Source organism: Trichosurus vulpecula, chromosome 1, assembly GCF_011100635.1.
Source record: "Trichosurus vulpecula isolate mTriVul1 chromosome 1, mTriVul1.pri, whole genome shotgun sequence".
Classification (NCBI taxonomy): domain Eukaryota; kingdom Metazoa; phylum Chordata; class Mammalia; order Diprotodontia; family Phalangeridae; genus Trichosurus; species Trichosurus vulpecula.
In genome coordinates, this window is record NC_050573.1 from 128050609 (window position 1) to 128068292 (window position 17684).

Here is a 17684-nt window from a genome sequence, read left to right on the forward strand (position 1 = left end):
AAGGGAAAAGGGGATGAGAGGGGAGGGGGGTGATAGAGGGGAGGGCTGACTGGGGAACAGGACAACCAGAATATATGCCATCTTGGAGTGGGGGGGAGGGTAGAAATGGGGAGAAATGTTGTAATTCAAACTTTTGTGAAAATCAATGCTGAAAACCAAATATGTTAAATAAATAAATTTTTTAAAAAAGTAGAATTAGCTAAATGGAAAAGACGGTTCAAGAGCTAACTGAAGATAATAATTTCTTAAAAATTGGAATTGGGCAAGTACAAACTAGTGATGACTCTGTGAGACATCAATAATCAGGCAAACAAAGTCAAAAGAAGAAAAAAGAAGAAGAAAACGTAAAATACCTCATTGGAAAAACAACTGATCTGAAAAATATATCCAGAAAAGATATGTTAAGAAGTATTGGTCTACCTAAAAGCTATGATCAAAGAAAGAGCATGGACAGCATCTTTCAAGAAATTATCAAGAAACCTGCCCTGATATCCTAGAACCAGAAAACAAAATAGTCATTGAAAGAATCTACTAATCATCTCCTGAAAGAGATCCCAAAATGAAAATTTCAAGGAAAATCTTAGACAAATTCCAGAATTATCAGGTCAATTTTAAAATACTGCAAGCAGTCAGAAAGGAACAATTTAAATACCATAAAACCACAATCACGACTATGCAGGACCTAGAGCGTATAGAATAAAGGATAAGAGGGCTTGGAATATGATGTTCCAGAAGGTTAAAGTAGCTTGCATTCTAACCAACAATCAACTATCCAGCAAAACTGAGCACAATCTTTCAAGGGAGGAGATGGTTATTCAATGAACTTGGGGACTTCCAATCATTCCTGATGAAAAAAAATAGAGTTAAACAGAAAATCAAATCTTCAAATGCAAGACTCAAGAAAAGCACAAAAAGGTGAACAAAAAGAAAAAAAATGCATGTTATTCAATAAGGTTAAACTGTTCATCTTCCTACATGGAAAGATGATACTTGTAACTCTTGAGAAGTGCATCTTTATTATGACATTTGAAAGATGTATACATAGACCGAGGTTGTGGGTATAAGTTGACTTTGATGTGATGATAAAAAAAATTAATTAAGGGGTATAAAAAGGATTGTCCTGGTAAGAGAGGAAAGGGGGAGGATGAATTAGGTAAATTACACCACATGAAATACCACAAAGACTTATCACAGTACAGGAGAAAAAGAATGGCAGCAAGAAATGTTTGAACCTTATTCTCATCAGATTTGACTAAAAGAGGGAATAACATACACATTCAATTGGTTATAGAATTCTATCTTACTGTATAGATAAAGAAGAGGAGAAGGGGAAAGAAAAAGGAAGGAGTGGATAGAAGGCAGGGCAGAAGGGAAGGAAGAAGTAGTAAGGTTAAGGGGAAAGAAAAGGGAGAGGGGCTGATAGAAGGGAGGAGAGACTGAGGGAGGTGATGGTCAGAAGCAAAACACTGTTGAGGATGGAAAGGAAGAAAGGAGAGAGAAAAGTATAAATGGGCAAGGGAACATATAAGACTAATCATAACTGAACTCTCCCATAAACAGAAGTGGATAACAGATTGTATGATTAAAGAAAGATTCATGACCTCGAGGACGACCATAAACATGCCTGAATGGTTCAGTAATTGCGAAGTTTGAAAAAGTCTCTATGTAGCAGGCAGAAGAAGTATAACATTTAATTAGACTCCGAAGGATCAAATCCAAGAACCAATACCCCAATTCGGTATAGTAGCAATTATATTCTAAAACCAGTAAGCCCACCTCAATGTAGTAATAAGGAAATTATAACACAGTATTTCGTCAAGGAGCCAAGTCATCCTGTAACCTTTCCTCCTGCTAGGGTCTTCCTGTAAACAATCACTCATTAATCCTAACTCTATACTCAGCACTCTTTTCTGTTGCTCTGCTGATGCTGGTTCACCCAATATCTGTTCTTCAGTGCCCTCTTGATGTCTGCTGCCTCACTGTCTTCCTCTCAGTTCTGCTGTTCTCAGTTCTGTTCCTCTTCAATTCTCTTCCTCTTCAGTTCTGCTCCTCTCCAATTCTGGGCTCTCCTCTTTAACAGAATCTGATTAGCTAGAACCCAGGTCTCTGCTGAATTCATGACTGACTACAACACAGTTCACATACCATTGTCTCTGGTCTTAGCAATTCCCTTTGTGGTGCTGAGGGCTTCACACCCACATTGGCTTAGCACCTAGTAACTAAGGGCTTTAGGCCTACTTACAAACAAAGATATAACAAGGCTTTCCCAACTAGGCCCACCTGATGCCTATTGAATGGGTGGAGAAAATCTTCAGTCACATTAATATTACACAGATTGGATTAAAAAACACCATCTAAAAGACTAGGCTTAGACCAACATCTTTTTTTTGCATTTTAAAAACTCTTTGTCGTATTTGTTGACTAGTTTTGTGTTTCCTGTTCTTAATTAAAAATATGAATAGAATGATACACACATGCACATATATAAACTCCAATAAAGTGCATACAAACTAATTTTTTAAAAACTGAATTGAAAATAATATAAAGGCACATTGCAAACACTGAAACATATAAAGTGATATTTTTAAAATATTTTTTAAATATGTATTATTTCATTTAAATGGACTTCAATTGAAATTGAAAGAGGGGGAGATTCCGGGGGTGGAGCCAAGATGGCAGCAGGAAACCAGAGACTAGTGTGAGCTCCCTGCCAAGTCCCTCCAAAAACCCATAAAAAATGGCTCTGAACCAATTCTAGAATGGCAAAACCAACAAAAACAGCAGAGGGAAGCAGGAGTCCAGCCCAAGACAGCCTGGATGGTCTCTGGGTGAGGTCTATCCCACACAGAGCTCGGAGCTGGGAGCTGGGAACGGAGTGGAGCAGAGCCCAGGGTGAGTGGCACGGACCAACCAGACCAGGAGCCAGGTGGAGCATGCCTTAGCACCCTGAATCAGTGAACTGCGGCAGTTGCCAGACCTCTCAACCCACAAACACCAAAGACAACAGAGAGGGTTAGGGGGAAAAGCTGCAGGAGTGGAAGGAGTTTGTGGTTTGGCTACCAGCCCCGGGGGCAGTGGAGGTGGGGCAGCTACAGCTGCAGTTGCTTCCGGCCCCAGGCCCACCTGGTGGGAGGAATTAAGTGGCAGCTCAGAGCAGGAGTGCACAGCCTGCTGAAGATTTAAGCCCAGTCCAGGTTGGGGGCTCTTGGGGAAGATGGAGTGCTGGTGTGGCAGAGCTGGCACCTCCGCACCAAACATGGAACATAGAACTCTCTAGTCTACAAGCAGTCATACCCCACTGAAAAACTCAAGGGTCAAGTTAGTTGGTTGGGAATATGGCCAGGCAGTGAAAACACACCCAGATTCAGTCTCAGACTTTGGATTCTTTCTTTGGTGACAAAGAGGACCAAAGCATACAGACAGAAGAAGTTAATAAAGTCAAAGAGCCTACAACAAAAGCCTCCAAGAAAAACATGAACTGGTCCCAAGCCATGGAAGAGCTCAAAAAGGATTTGGAAAAGCAAGTTACAGAAGTAGAGGAAAAATTTGGAAGAGAAATGAGAAGGATGCGAGAAAACTATGAAAAATACACTGAAGAAAACAACACCTTAAAAAACAGACTAACTCAAATGGCAAAAGAGCTCCAAAAAGCCAATGAGGACAAGAATGCCTTGAAAGGCAGAATTAGCCAAATGGAAAAGGAGGTCCAACAGACTACTGAAGAAAATACTACCTTAAAAATTAGCTTGGAGCAAGTGGAAGCTAGTGACTTTATGAGAAATCAAGACATTATAAAACAAAACCAAAGAAATGAAAAAATGGAAGACAATGTGAAATATCTAATTGGAAAAACCAGTGACCTGGAAAATAGATCCAGGAGAGAGAATTTAAAAATTATTGGACTACCTGAAGGCCATGATCAAAAAAAGAGCCTAGATATCATCTTTTAAGAAATTATCAAGGAGAACTGCCCTGATATTCTAGAGCCACAGGGCAAAATGGAAATTGAAAGAATCCATTGATCACCTCCTCAAATAGATCCCAAAAAGAAATCTCCTAGGAATATTGTCACCAAATTCCAGAGCTCCCAGATCAAGGAGAAAATACTGCAAGCAGCCAGAAAGAAACAATTTGAGTATTGTGGAAACAAAATCAGAATAACCCAAGATCTGGCAGCTTCTACATTAAGAGATCGAAGGGCTTGGAATACGATATTCTGGAGGTCATTGGAGCTAGGATTAATACCTAGAATCACCTACCCAGCAAAACTGAGTCTCATGCTCCAAGCCAAAATATGGATTTTTAATAAAATAGAGGACTTTCAAGCTTTCTTAGTGAAAAGACCAGAGGTGAATAGAAAATTTGACTTTCAAACATAAGAATCAAGAGAAGCATGAAGACGTAAACAAGAAAGAGAAATCATAAGGGACTTACTAAACTTGAACTGTTTTGTTTACATTCCTATATAGAAAGATCACGTGTGTGATTCATGAGACCTTAGTATTAGGGTAGCTGAAGGGAATATGCATATGTATATATGTGTTTATGTATTTATATATGTGTGTGTGTGTGTGTGTGTGTGTGTGCATGTGTGTGTGTGTGTGTGTGAATGTGTATGTATGTATATATGTTTGGTTATATGTGTATATATATATATATATATATATATATATATATATATATATATATACAGAGAGAGAGAGACAGAGAGAGAGAGAGAGAGAGAGAGAGAGAGAGAGAGAGAGAGAGAGAGAGAGAGGGGGCACAGGGTGGGTTGAAGATGAAAGGAAGATACCTAAAAGAAATAAAATCAAATTAAGGGATGAGAGAGGAATATATTGAGAGAGGGAGATAGGGAGAGATAGAATGGGGTGGATTATCTCACATAAACGTGGCAAGAGGAAGCAGTTCTGGGGGAGGAAGGGAGAGGTCAGGTGAGTGGGGAATGAGTGAATCTTGCTCTCATCAGATTTGGCCTGAGGAGGGAATACCATACACACTCAATTTGGTATCTTACCACACAGGAAAGAAGAGGGAAGAAGAAAAAAAAGTGGGGGGATGATGGAGGGTAGGGCAGATGGTGGTGAAGGTAATCAAAAACAAACACTTTTGAAAGGGGACAGGGTCAAGGGAGAAAATTCAACAAACGGGGTTGGGTTTGGAAGGAGCAAAATACAGTGAGTCTTTCACAACATGAGTATTGTGGAAGGGTTATACACAATGATACACATGTGGCCTGTGTTGAATTGCTTGACTTCTTAGGGAGGGTGGGTGGGAAGGGAGGAGGGGGGAGAATTTGGAACTCAAAATTTTAAAAACAGATGTTCAAAAACAACAAAAAATGTTTTTGCATGCAACTAGAAAATAAGATACACAGGCAATGGGGTGTAGAAATTTATCTTGCCCTACAAGAAAGGAAGGGGAAAGGGGATGGGGGGGAGTGGGTGACAGAAGGGAAGGCTGACTGGGAACAGGGAAACGACAATATACATCATCTTGGAGTGGGGGGAGGGTAGAAATCGGGAGAAAATTTGTAATTCAAACTCTTGTGAAAAACAATGCTGAAAACTAAATATGTTAAATAAATAAATTAAATTTAAAAAATAAAATAATAAAAAAAGAAATTGAAAGAGGTTTCCTGGCTATAATTATTTAACTCCTGCTAATCTAGTTTATACCAAATTATTTAATTAGGTCTATTATTTTCAAACTGCCTAATTCTTTAAAAAGCATCATGAAAGTATAATCTTATTTGCTTTAAAAATTCTGGATTTCAGAACATTTTCCTATACATATCAGAACACAAAAGAGGATGGCATATGAAACTGTGAATCTCCATTTCATCTCTCTTGCTTTAAAATAATTTTTATGTTAAATTCAACATGTTAGAATTTTTTTAAAGAGGTTTTATTTTCTTAATCAACCGAAATCCACCTTCTCATCTGCTCACCCATCTGAGAACACAAGAAAATGAAATCCATTATAAACATAAACAGTCAATCAAAACAAAATTTTATATTGGTCAATCCAAAAAAAAAATTGTCTCTTTCTGAGTTTCTTCACCTCTCTAACAGGTGACATGTTTCCTCATTAGGAATGGAATCTGGATCCTGATAGCACAATGCCATCTGTCACACTTATATAATATAACTTGATCAACCATTCTCCAATCAATGGGCACTCACTCAGATTCCCATTCTTTGATTTCCACAAGATTTTGAATTACAAATTTTCCCCCCATTTCTGCCATCAACCCCACTCCAATGTGGCATATATTCCAATTGCTGCTTTTGACAGTCAACCCTCCCTTTTGTCACCCCACTCCCCCCCCATCACATTTTCCCTTACTTTCTTGTAGGGCAAGATATATTTCTATACCCCATTGCCTGTATAACTTATTTCACAGTTGCATGCAAAAAACAACTTTTTTTTTGAACATCTGCTTTTGAAACTTTGATTTTCAAGATCTCTCCCCTCTTCCTTCTCCACCCACCCTCCCTAAGAAGGCAAGCAATTCAACATAAGTCACATGTGGATCATTATGCAAAACTCTTCCACAATACTCACATTGTGAAAGACTAACTATATTTTGCTCCCTCCTATCCTGACCACCTTTATTCATTTTTCTCCCTTGATCCTGTCCCTTTTTGAAAGTGTTTGCTTTTGATTACCTCCTCCCCTTAACTGCCCTTGCTTCTATCACCCCCCCCCCCTTTTATTCCCTTCCTCCTTTCCTGTGGGTCAAGATACACAATTGAGTGTGGATGTTATTCCCTCATCAAATCAAATCTGATGAGAGTGAGCTTCAATCATTCCCCCTCAATTGCCCCCTCTTCCCTTCCAAGAGAAGTGCTTTTCTTGCCACTTTTATGTTCAAAAATTTACCCCATTCTATCTCTCCCTTTCTCCCTCTCTCAATATGTTCCTCTTTCATCCCTTAATTTGTTTTTTTTAGGATATCATCCCTTCATATTCAACTCACCTTATGCCCTCTGTGTGTGTATATATATACATATATATGAATACATATACATATATAGGTATATATACACATATTATATATGTATATATACATATAATATATGTATTTATATGTACGTATGTATGTATGTATGCATATTCCCTTCAGCTACCCTGATACTGTGGTCTCATGAATTGCACACATCATCTTTCCACATAGGAATGTACACAAAAAAGTTCAACTTCAGTAAGTCCCTTATGATTTCTTTTTCTTGTTTACCTTTTCATGCTTCTCTTGATTCTTGTGTTTGAAAGTCAAATTTTCTACTCAGCTCTGGTCTTTTCACTGAGAAAGCTTGAAAGTCCTCTATTTTATTGAAAATCCATATTTTTCCTTGGAGCATTACACTCGCTTTTGCTGGTAGGTGATTCTTAACCTCTGGAATATCATATTCCAAGCCCTTCAGTCCCTTAATGTAGAAGCTGCTAGATCTTGTATTATCCTGATTCTGTTTCCACAATACTCAAATTGTTTCTTTCTGGCTGCTTGCAGTATTTTCTCCTTGATAATTTCTTGAAACATGATAGTTAGGCTCTTTTTTTGATCATGGCCTTCAGGTAGTCCAATAATTTTTAAATTATCTCTCTTGGATCTATTTTCTGGGTCAGTGGTTTTGCCAATGAGATATTTCACATTTTCATCCATTTTTTCATTCCTTTGTTTATATTTTATAATATCTTTATTTCTCATAAAGCCATTAGCTTCCACTTGCTCCAATCTAATTTTTAAGGTAGTAATTTCTTCAGTGGTCTTTTGGACCTCCTTTTCCATTTGGCAAATTGTGCCTTTCAAGGCATTCTTCTCCTCATTGGCTTTTTGGAGCTCTTTTGCCATTTGAGTTTATTTTATTATTTGAGTCTATTTTGTAAGTTGTTTTTTTCAGTATTTTGGGGGGTGTTCTTTAGCAAGGCATTGATTTGTTTTGAATGGTATTCTTGCATCACTCTCATTTGTCTTCTAAATTTTTCCTCTACTTCTCTAACTTGCTTTTCACAGTCCTTTTTGAGCTCTTCCATGGCTTGAGACCAATTCATGTTTTTCTTAGAGGCTTTTGATGTAGGCTCTTTGACTTTGTTGACTTCTTCTGGCTTTATGTTTTTATCTTCTTTGTCACCAAAGAAAGATTACAAAGTCTCAGTCTGAATCTGTTTTCACTGCCTGGCCATGTTCCCAGCCAACTACTTGACCCTTGAGTTTTTCATGGGGCATGACTGCTTTTAGAGTAGAGAATACTTTGTCCCAAGCTTGAGGGCCTGTGCTGCTTTTTTGAGAGCTACTTCTACACAACAAGCTGTGCCACCCCAGTGCTCCTCCTCCCCCAAGAACTGCCAACCAGCATTGCAGCCCAGATCCAGGCAGGGTAAAGCAGGCTTTGCACTCCTGCTCTAATATGCTGCTTAATTCCTCCCACCAGGTGGACCTGGTGCCAGAAGCACCTGCAGCAGTAGCTCCGGAAGCTGCCTTAGAGCTGCACCACCCCTTCTGCTCCCAGGATGTTGGCCAATCCACAAACTCCTTTCACTCAGTCCCAGCAGCTATTCCCACTAACCTGCTCTGTTGTCTTGGGTGATTGTGGATTGAGAAGTCTGGTAACTGCCACAGCTCAATAATTCTAGGTGCTATGGCCTGTTCTGCCTGGCTCCCAGTCTGGTTGGTCCTGGCGCAGCCCAACCCTGGACTCTGCTCTGCTCTGCTCCCAGCTCCTTGTGATAGACTCTTCCCAGGGATCATCCAGGCTATCCTGGGCTGGATCCCTGCTTCCCTCTGCTATTTTGTGCGTTCTGCAGTTCTAGTTTTTTGTTCAGAGCCATTTTTACAGGTGTTTGAATGGACCTGGGAGAGATCTTAAGCAAGTCCCTGCTTTCCAGCTGCCATCTTCTTAGACCAACATCTTATACAGCATATCAAGACAAGGTCAAAATGAGTACATGAAGGGTGATACTATAAGCATATTAGGAGACCAAAGATTAGTTTACCTGTCAAATTTATGGAAAACAGAATAGTTTATGACCAAAGAAGAGACAGAGAACATAATGTAATGCAAAATGAATGATTTTGATTACATTAAATTGAAGCTTTTGCACAAAGTCCATGCAACCAAGATTAGATGGGAAGCAGAAAGCTGGGAAATAATTTTTACAGCCAGTGTCTCTGATAAAACCCTCAGGTAAGGGGTAAGGGTATTTTTTTTATTAATGCTGCCAACAAAAGACAAGGAATTTACAAGAAAAAGAAGGGTATGAGAAGAGAACAGTAACCTACCAAGACAGGATCAGAAAATAGGATTCAGATTTCTGGACAAAGACTGAACATATAAGATTGATGATCTCTTGTCCAGGATGAAGACAATATTTTCCTAGAACCTTGTCAATCCAATCAGTTTTAAACCTAAATCTAGAAATTAGATAGAGAAACTATCTACTTATAATTGTCACTATGGGTACCATGAAATAGCATCTATGAAAGAAGGGGGAAAATTTGTGGAGATGCTCTGTAATTCACAAGAAAAGATAGCCATGAAGAGATTTATCATTAATTCTCATGTTCTCAAATATCTCACAGAAATAAAGTGGAGAGGTCATAATGAAATCAGTCAATCAATCAAAAAGCATTTAGTAAGCACTTGCTGTGTGTAAAACGCTTGGCTAAGAGCAGAAAATACCAAAAAAAAAAAGGCAAAAGACAGTTCTTGCCCTCAGGAGCTTACAGTCTAATGGAGAAATAACATGAAACAAATATATACAAAGCAAGCTACGTATAGGATAAAGTGTTGTTGTTGTTTGTCCTTCATTTTTGAAGAGAACCAGTGTGAACCACAGTGTGATGTCTTGACTCATGTGTGAACTGGATTTAAGTGGGGCAAATTTGTGTGAAGTCATCAGCCTCACTCTCTCCTCCAGAATCATCAAAGTCCAGTGGCAAGTGAAAAATCAAGATATCTGGCAATGGTCTGGGATGCAGTGAATGACCTTGAAATCTTCAATATATGACAAAACTCTAAGCACCCCACAGTACCTGCTTCAGTCACCTTCATGACTATTGGAAGAATTTTTTCTCATCAACCCATTCCACCAGAGTAGATCTCCACATGCTTAGAATAGTGAATGCCTAAACTCATCACTGTATTTGTGGTCCATTGGTTACCCCCAACCTGGTTTAGCCTGTCTGATGAAATGGTTTAGTAGGCTCTAGCCCCTGCTCATGCTACAACTTCTTAGAGCCATAGAGGAGAGTTGAGTGCCAGGTAAACATCAAAGGTGGATGATCAGCCATGAAAAGGACTTGGGAAGCCCTCATACCAAAGGTGTTAGTCCTTCTTAAACACCCATACACCCCTACCAGATAAATAGGAAATAATTAATAGAGGTAAGGTGTTAAAACTAAGATCAGTCGGGAAAGGCTACTTGTAGAAAATGAAATTTTAATTAGGACTTGAAGAATGCCAGGGAAGTCAGTAGGTGGATTTGAGGAAGGAGAACATTTCTGACATGGGAAATATTTTGTTGGTGGAAGAGCCAGGAGGCCAGTGTCTTGGATTTAGAGGTCATGTCAGGGAGTAAGATACAGAATGATTGGAAATGTAAGAGCAGCTAACTTACGAAGATCTTTAAATGCCAAACAGAGAATTTTGTATTAGATCCTTAAGGTGATAATGAGCCACCTGAGTTCATTGTAGAAGAAGGAAGGAGGTGACATGGTTGGATATGTGCTTTAGGAATATCTCTGGCAGCTGAATGGCAGATGGCTTCTAATGGAGAAAGACTTGAGGCAGGCAGACCCCTCCCCCCTTCTCCCAGCAGGCTATTGCAGTAGTCCAGTCATGAGATGACAAGGATCTTCAGTAGAATGTTAACAGTGCCAGAGGAGAAAAGGGGCTATATTTGAGAGATATTGCAACGGGGAAACTGTCAGGTAAAGGATTGGATATGGAGAGTAAGAGACAGTGAGGAGTAGAGAATGGCTTGTAGGTTGTGACTCTGAGGGAATGAGAGATCATAATGCAAAAAAAAATGATTGGAACAAGAAAAAGTAAGAAAGCCTATAGAGTTTACTTAGGAATCAAAATGATGAAATATGAAAGCAATGCAAAGCAAAGCAAAGCAATACAAGTTGTAGATAATTATAAATATGAACATGTATGCATATATACATGTATATGCACACATACATATGCTTATACACTTTTACTTAGCCGTTGAGTATATAATTGTCAGGCTTGAGATACATGTTACAAGATCAGACAGAAAATAGTTGCAGTCAGCAGATGGATTCCACTTGCCTGTGTTCCCCGACAGAAAGGCTCATCGCCCCCACCCTGCTCCAAGTCTCACAAAAGGTAGAGCAAAGGGAAGTTCACATATGGTCAGAGGTGCCATGACCCCTCTGTTTTGCTTGCTTTTGTTCCCAATGTCTGAGTGTTCTGTCAGCCTAGGATTTTCTTGAACAAAAGACAAGACAGGGTGCACATGATTTGAGGCATTTATATTTTACTATTTATAACTATATTTACCTGATCCCACCTAGTTAAACTGTTACACTGCATACTGCCCTCAGAGTTTATAGCTCAGGAGCAGTATCTATTTCAAAGCAGCAGTAACTGTCCAAAGCCCTCTACAGAGGAAAATGTAACCTCATTGTTATCAATAAAAAAATTAGATATGACTGATGACTGAGATATGGCAATGGTATTATTGATTTACTCAAAAAGAAAATGGTAAAATATAAAAGAGTTGATGGAGAAACCTTATATGTCAAGAATATATACTCCCTATATGGAGTTCTAGAAACATGGAAATCAATAGAGGGGCTCTTAGGTTTCACCCAAAAGCCAAACGGATCCACCATAAATACACACACATACAGGTTAAAGTCCATTCAATTAGAAGTACGCTTAGAAGATAGAGGGGGAAATCCAGATGATATAAAAATAATAAAAATAACCTCCAAAAGAGAGAAAAATAGCAAATTAGGACTAGCCCATAAAGTTGAAATAGAGATACAATATAATACTGGCGAGGATTTGAACTATCCAAATATCCTCTGGAGGTCAGTCTTTAATAAAAGCAGAACATTTTTTCAAAGTTTGAAATTCCAAAATTATTTCAGCCACTGAAAGCTGTAGGAAATGGCAAGAGAACCAGCTATTCTTATGCTGATTCTAATCTAAAACGAAAAATGCTACATTAAAGTACAAATGACTAAAACTTTGATAGGAAAATGTCATTCACTGCCTCAGACTAAGCCAGGAGGGTATTCATGTTTTAAGAAAATCCCAGGTGGGGCTTGGGGAAGTGTGTGAAGGCATGGCAGGGATGGGAGGGCAAGAATTGTCCTTGCCTTGGGAAGAAGGGCTAAGTCTCAAGACAAAAATATCATCAAGATAATTTGAATGCCAGCCTGGATCTCTTATCAGTGTGGCTACAGATAAAAAATATCTTGGGGGTCAAAATGAGTCAATTTCCTGTCAGAGTTTAAAACTGAGGGAATCTTTCAGAGATTAGGAAGTTACATCGGATATTCAGTGACAATATTGAGCTCAAATTTCTTTGTTGAACTTCAAGAGCTTGTTTTCAGATTTTATGTTCCCTACTCCGGTTGGCACTGGTATTTGGGGGGGGGGCATAGAAAGGATAGCAGATTCTCCCATGAAAAAAAATTCTGTAACTTGCTGCTAACTTAGTCATACCCACTGATTCATGATTTCACTATGACTCCCCTTATACACAATGTTTTTCCAGATGGGACCTTGTCATATCAAGGTATCATTGGTGGAAAACCTCTACCAGTTCTGGGATATGGACACTGAATATTAATATCCTTGTCTTTTCCTCAGAGTCATAGCCCTTTCAGTCAATGAGATAGTAAAAGTACCAAAAATGCCTATATGAGGTTAGGTTATTTAACAAAGTTTATTCAGCTTGATAATCCAAACTTAGAAAGTATAAAAATAAGCTGAGATAAGCCCATCATGGTGAGGAATGGTGAAATACCTTTTCATATCATATCATATCATATCATATCATATCATATCATATCATATCATATCATGTCATATCATGTCATATGATATCATATCGCATAAATTTCATATATTTTTGATCACCAGGCCATACAATTGAGTGAGGGAAAAAGAGTCTGCAAACTTTTCTGCCAATTTCCAGTGAGATCTTCTGGCCTGTAAATTGAGTGTTAATAATCAGATTCTGTATCTTATGACCCAGGAATCTCTTTGGCTGTGTTGAACATGTGAAGGTTATACTGCAAGTCACCCTAAGAAGACCTTAAGTCTTTCATTTAATGATTTAATGCAGGGATGGTGGTACATGGGTTGAGTATGAAATAATAATCAATGCAGAAACCATATTTCATAGAAAAGAGGGTGTTTTGATTGTAACAACAGAGGTCATAGCTTAGGGTTTGTTTATTTTTTTCTTTCTAGGGAAGCTAGGTGGCATATTGGATAGAAAGTTAGGCCTGAAGTCAGGAAGACTCATTTTCCTGAGTTCAAATTCGGCCTCAGACACTTACTAGTTGTGTGAGCCTAGGCAAGTCACTTCACCCTGTTTGCTTCAGTTTCCTCATCTATTAAATGAACTGGAGAGAAAATGTCAAACCACTACAGTATCTTCCAAGGGTACAACACCAAATCCTTTCTTTCTATCATTCTGAGGATGCCATGCTATAGAAAGGTCATTCTTTACCTAAATAACTGTGACCAGAACAGTCCAGAAATGAATGATGGTCAAGTGGATTCAATCAGAGGTTATGATCATAGATGTGTACTGGAAAATAACACAGAGTCCTCTAATCTAGCCCTCCATCTCACATGGTGATCTCATCTGCTTCCATGAGTTCAGGTATCTCAATTCCTATTATTCTCAGATCTATTCATACACCAATAAACTCTCTCCTGACATATAGTATCATATCTCTTGTCTTTTAAACATCTTGAACTTGATATCTCATAGGCATCTCTGAACTAAGCATGTACAAAACCGAACCCCTTATATTTTCATTCTTCTAGACTTCTTTATCAGTGTTGAGAACAGCATCATCCTCTCAGGCATCCAAGCTTGCAACTTATGTGTCATGCTTGACTCCCTACACATACTACATATTCTAAGAATTCAATTATTATTCCTCTGCAAACAATTCTCATATTTGTTTACCATAACTCTAACCTCTCACCTGATGTCAAGTTTCACATCTCCTCTTCTCAAATAGGGACGCCAAGTGGCACAGTAGATAGAGTGCTGGGTCTGGAGTCAGGAAGACTCACATTTGTGAGGGTTGGATGAAGGATTCAAACCCAGGTGCTCAACCCCCAAAGCTATTCTTTCTATTTTATCCACTTAGCTACTTAGGAAATTCATTTTACTTCCCATACCTTCAGTTTATTCAATTATAAAATGGCACCAAAAATAACTCCATTACTTCTTTCATGGGATGGTTGTGATAAAGCCTTTTATAAACATTAAAATGCTATATAAATGTGATTTGTAGTACTTGGAGTAAAATTAAGGAGTGCACCTAGATGAGAAAGCTATCCAAGCATCCAGGAGCCCCATAGAATAGTGAAAAGAATTGTATCAGAGTGCTACAAGAACTAAGGAGCACATTTAAAAACACTTACATGGCTTTGGTTTCAGTGTCTTAAAAAAATCATGATATGCCTAGAAGTATGAAGTTATCAGGGAAGAAAGTAAAAGAAAAGGCATTTTAATTCCTTCACAGTCATTAAATTGAAAAGTCAAATAACGGGAAATTGAAGAAAGGAATATATATGTGTATTTTAAATTCCAATTAAGAGCAATATGTCAAGGACAGAAAAATTGATTTTAAAATGAGATTTTAAAAGAATAAGGGAATCAATAGGCAGAGAACAGTGGGAAGATTATTTTAGACAATAGATAAAAAGATCTGCTGTCTACAATGATTATGTTAAAAGCAGAGACTACAAGGAGCCCCAGGATGTAGGGAAGAAAAGGAATTCAAATAAGAACCATAAAATAAAGTTACTTTGGGGCTTATCCATGCATAATATCCTTCACTAATTTTGAAAACAAGAAAGTCTTCAACTCTGAAGTGGATTCAACATAGATGGGGATCTCACAGAATGACAATAATTTGACCATGTCTCTAAGTACAGGAAAGAAGATACAAATATGGATTGTAGGGATCAAAAAGTTGAAAGACTGGAGAGTTTGGGAGTACTTAGGGGGACAAATGAAATATTTTTGAAAAAGCAAAAAATAAAACAAAGCCATGAAATTCATAACTAATTGCTTTCTGGTAATGATTGAATAAATATGACCCTTATCCTCCCTTCTACCATAGGGGGTGGGAGGCATACAGAAAAGAATAACTCAGGTGCCTAGGGAGGAATGGGGAAAAATTATTGGAATTGTTTTTGTATCATTAAATGAATCAATCAATAGAGCAACATTTATCAAGCACCTACTAACTTAAGTTCTACCCATCCTTCAATGTGTCACTCTAGTTCTACTGGTCACTGCCCAAGTTTTCAATGAAACTTCCCCCAATTATTTTGGCTCTGTATTTCATTTATTCTGAAACCATTCTTATTTTCTTTACCATTAATCCATCATATGGTATATACTACTTTATATCATTATTACTGTTATAATTTACATGTAAGGCCAGACTCTTCAAACTGATTACAAGTTCATGGAGGGTAGGATATTTTCTTATATTTTATTCAACACAATTCATAATCGAGTACTTACTATGTAACAGATGCACACTGGAATAATGAATATAGAGCATGGACCTCTGAGTCAGAAAGATCTAGGTTAAAGTCTAAGCTCTAACAGATACTGGCCGTGACCCTGGAAGGCACCTATCTTCTCATCATATTAGGCAGATCTTTAATAGTTTATATTACAGATGAAGGTGCACACTGCATCACCAGAGAAATTTCCTCACTTGAGAGTTCCTTATAATGATAAAATCACAGATCTAGTCCCAATTTCTATCCTTTACATTTAATACACTGGGGTAAGATTTGGGTAAGATGGAAAGGTGCATATAATAGCCTTGTGTCCCCAAAATTTACCCTGATAAATAAGTGATTTTTTAACAATAGTTCCTAATGATACTAAGAAAGAGGAAAAGCCTAGAATTGTGTTAGGCACTAAGGAGAGCCTGGAAAATGTGTGTGTGTGTGTATATATATATATATATACACACACACACACACATACATACATACATACATACATATATGTAACATATGTTACATGTGTCAATATCTAATGTTATTATATTATCCTTATTAATATGTACACACATATATACCATATATGCAGGCATCTGTATACGCACATGTACATGTGTGTTTATTGGAAAACACCTCTGTTTTCCTATTTTATAAAGGTTTATGTTATAAATAGAATGATATCACATAGGCTTAGGTAACTTGATTTCTTCAAGATATTAACAAATTTGCTGATAAATCACAAGCTCTTCAGTGGGTTCTGGGAAAATTATACCCTTACTTCCGCATGTTTGTATCTTGGCCAAGCCTGGATTACTGAGGAGAGCCAGCCCAACTATGTATCTAGACCAATGGTCTCCAAAATCTCTATATTTTACATCTCATCACTATTGTTTTAGCTTATACCCCTAAATATTTATATTTCCTTATACATAAATTATAACTGTACTATATATATATATATATATATATATATATATATATAATTTAAACAAAATAGAAATTTAAAAAGATGACATAAGGATGAAAAAATATGTAAACCCAGAGTATACAGAGAGTCACTAGACTTTATTGTGTAGAGGAATGACAGGCTCAAACATGATTTTGTTCAATTTGAATGTAAAATGAAAAATTCGAAGTTGGTTTTAAAACTTGAAACCAGTATGGTCCACTATATATATAGGAGAGATATGTGTGCAATAAAAATATATGCATGTGTTCATATGAGTATATACATGTAATGTATGGAGAGAACATGAAGAAGGGACTGATTCTGTCCAAGAGATTGTGTTTTTAACAATAATGTCAGCAACCTGAGCAGTTTTTTTAAATTTTTATTCATTTTGAACTTAAATGCGAAAAGACAGGAAAAGAACATTTCCATGTACTCAGAACAACATAAAAAGGGGATTCAATGTAAAACCATAAATTTCCATTTCACTCTGTCTACTTTTTTGTGGAAAACCATGTAATAAGTATTAAAGGTCATTTTCAAAGATACACTGCTTTTCTAGGCTTCCTTCTTTTGTTTTCTGCTTTGCACTTTTTATTTTCTTTTCTCCCTCTCTCCCCACCCCATCCTAAAGAAGGCTACCATTAGAAACAAAAAAAAAATATGTTACTATACATATTCCTATTTGTTATTTCTTTCTATGGATGTGGATAACATCACTCTTCAAAGGTGCTCTGTAGTTGATGTCAGTATTTATAATACTAAAAGTGATTTAGTCACTCAAAGTTGTTCTTAAAACCATATCACTGTTTCCAAAAGCTAAGATGGTGAAATAGGCAGGAAATCTCCTTAACTCTCCTAATCACCTCCAAACAACCATAAAATAGTACCCCCAATATGAATCCTGGAACAGCAGAACCAGCAAAAAGGGTGAAACAATCCTCTAGCACAAGAAGTTTGGAAGGTTGGCAGGA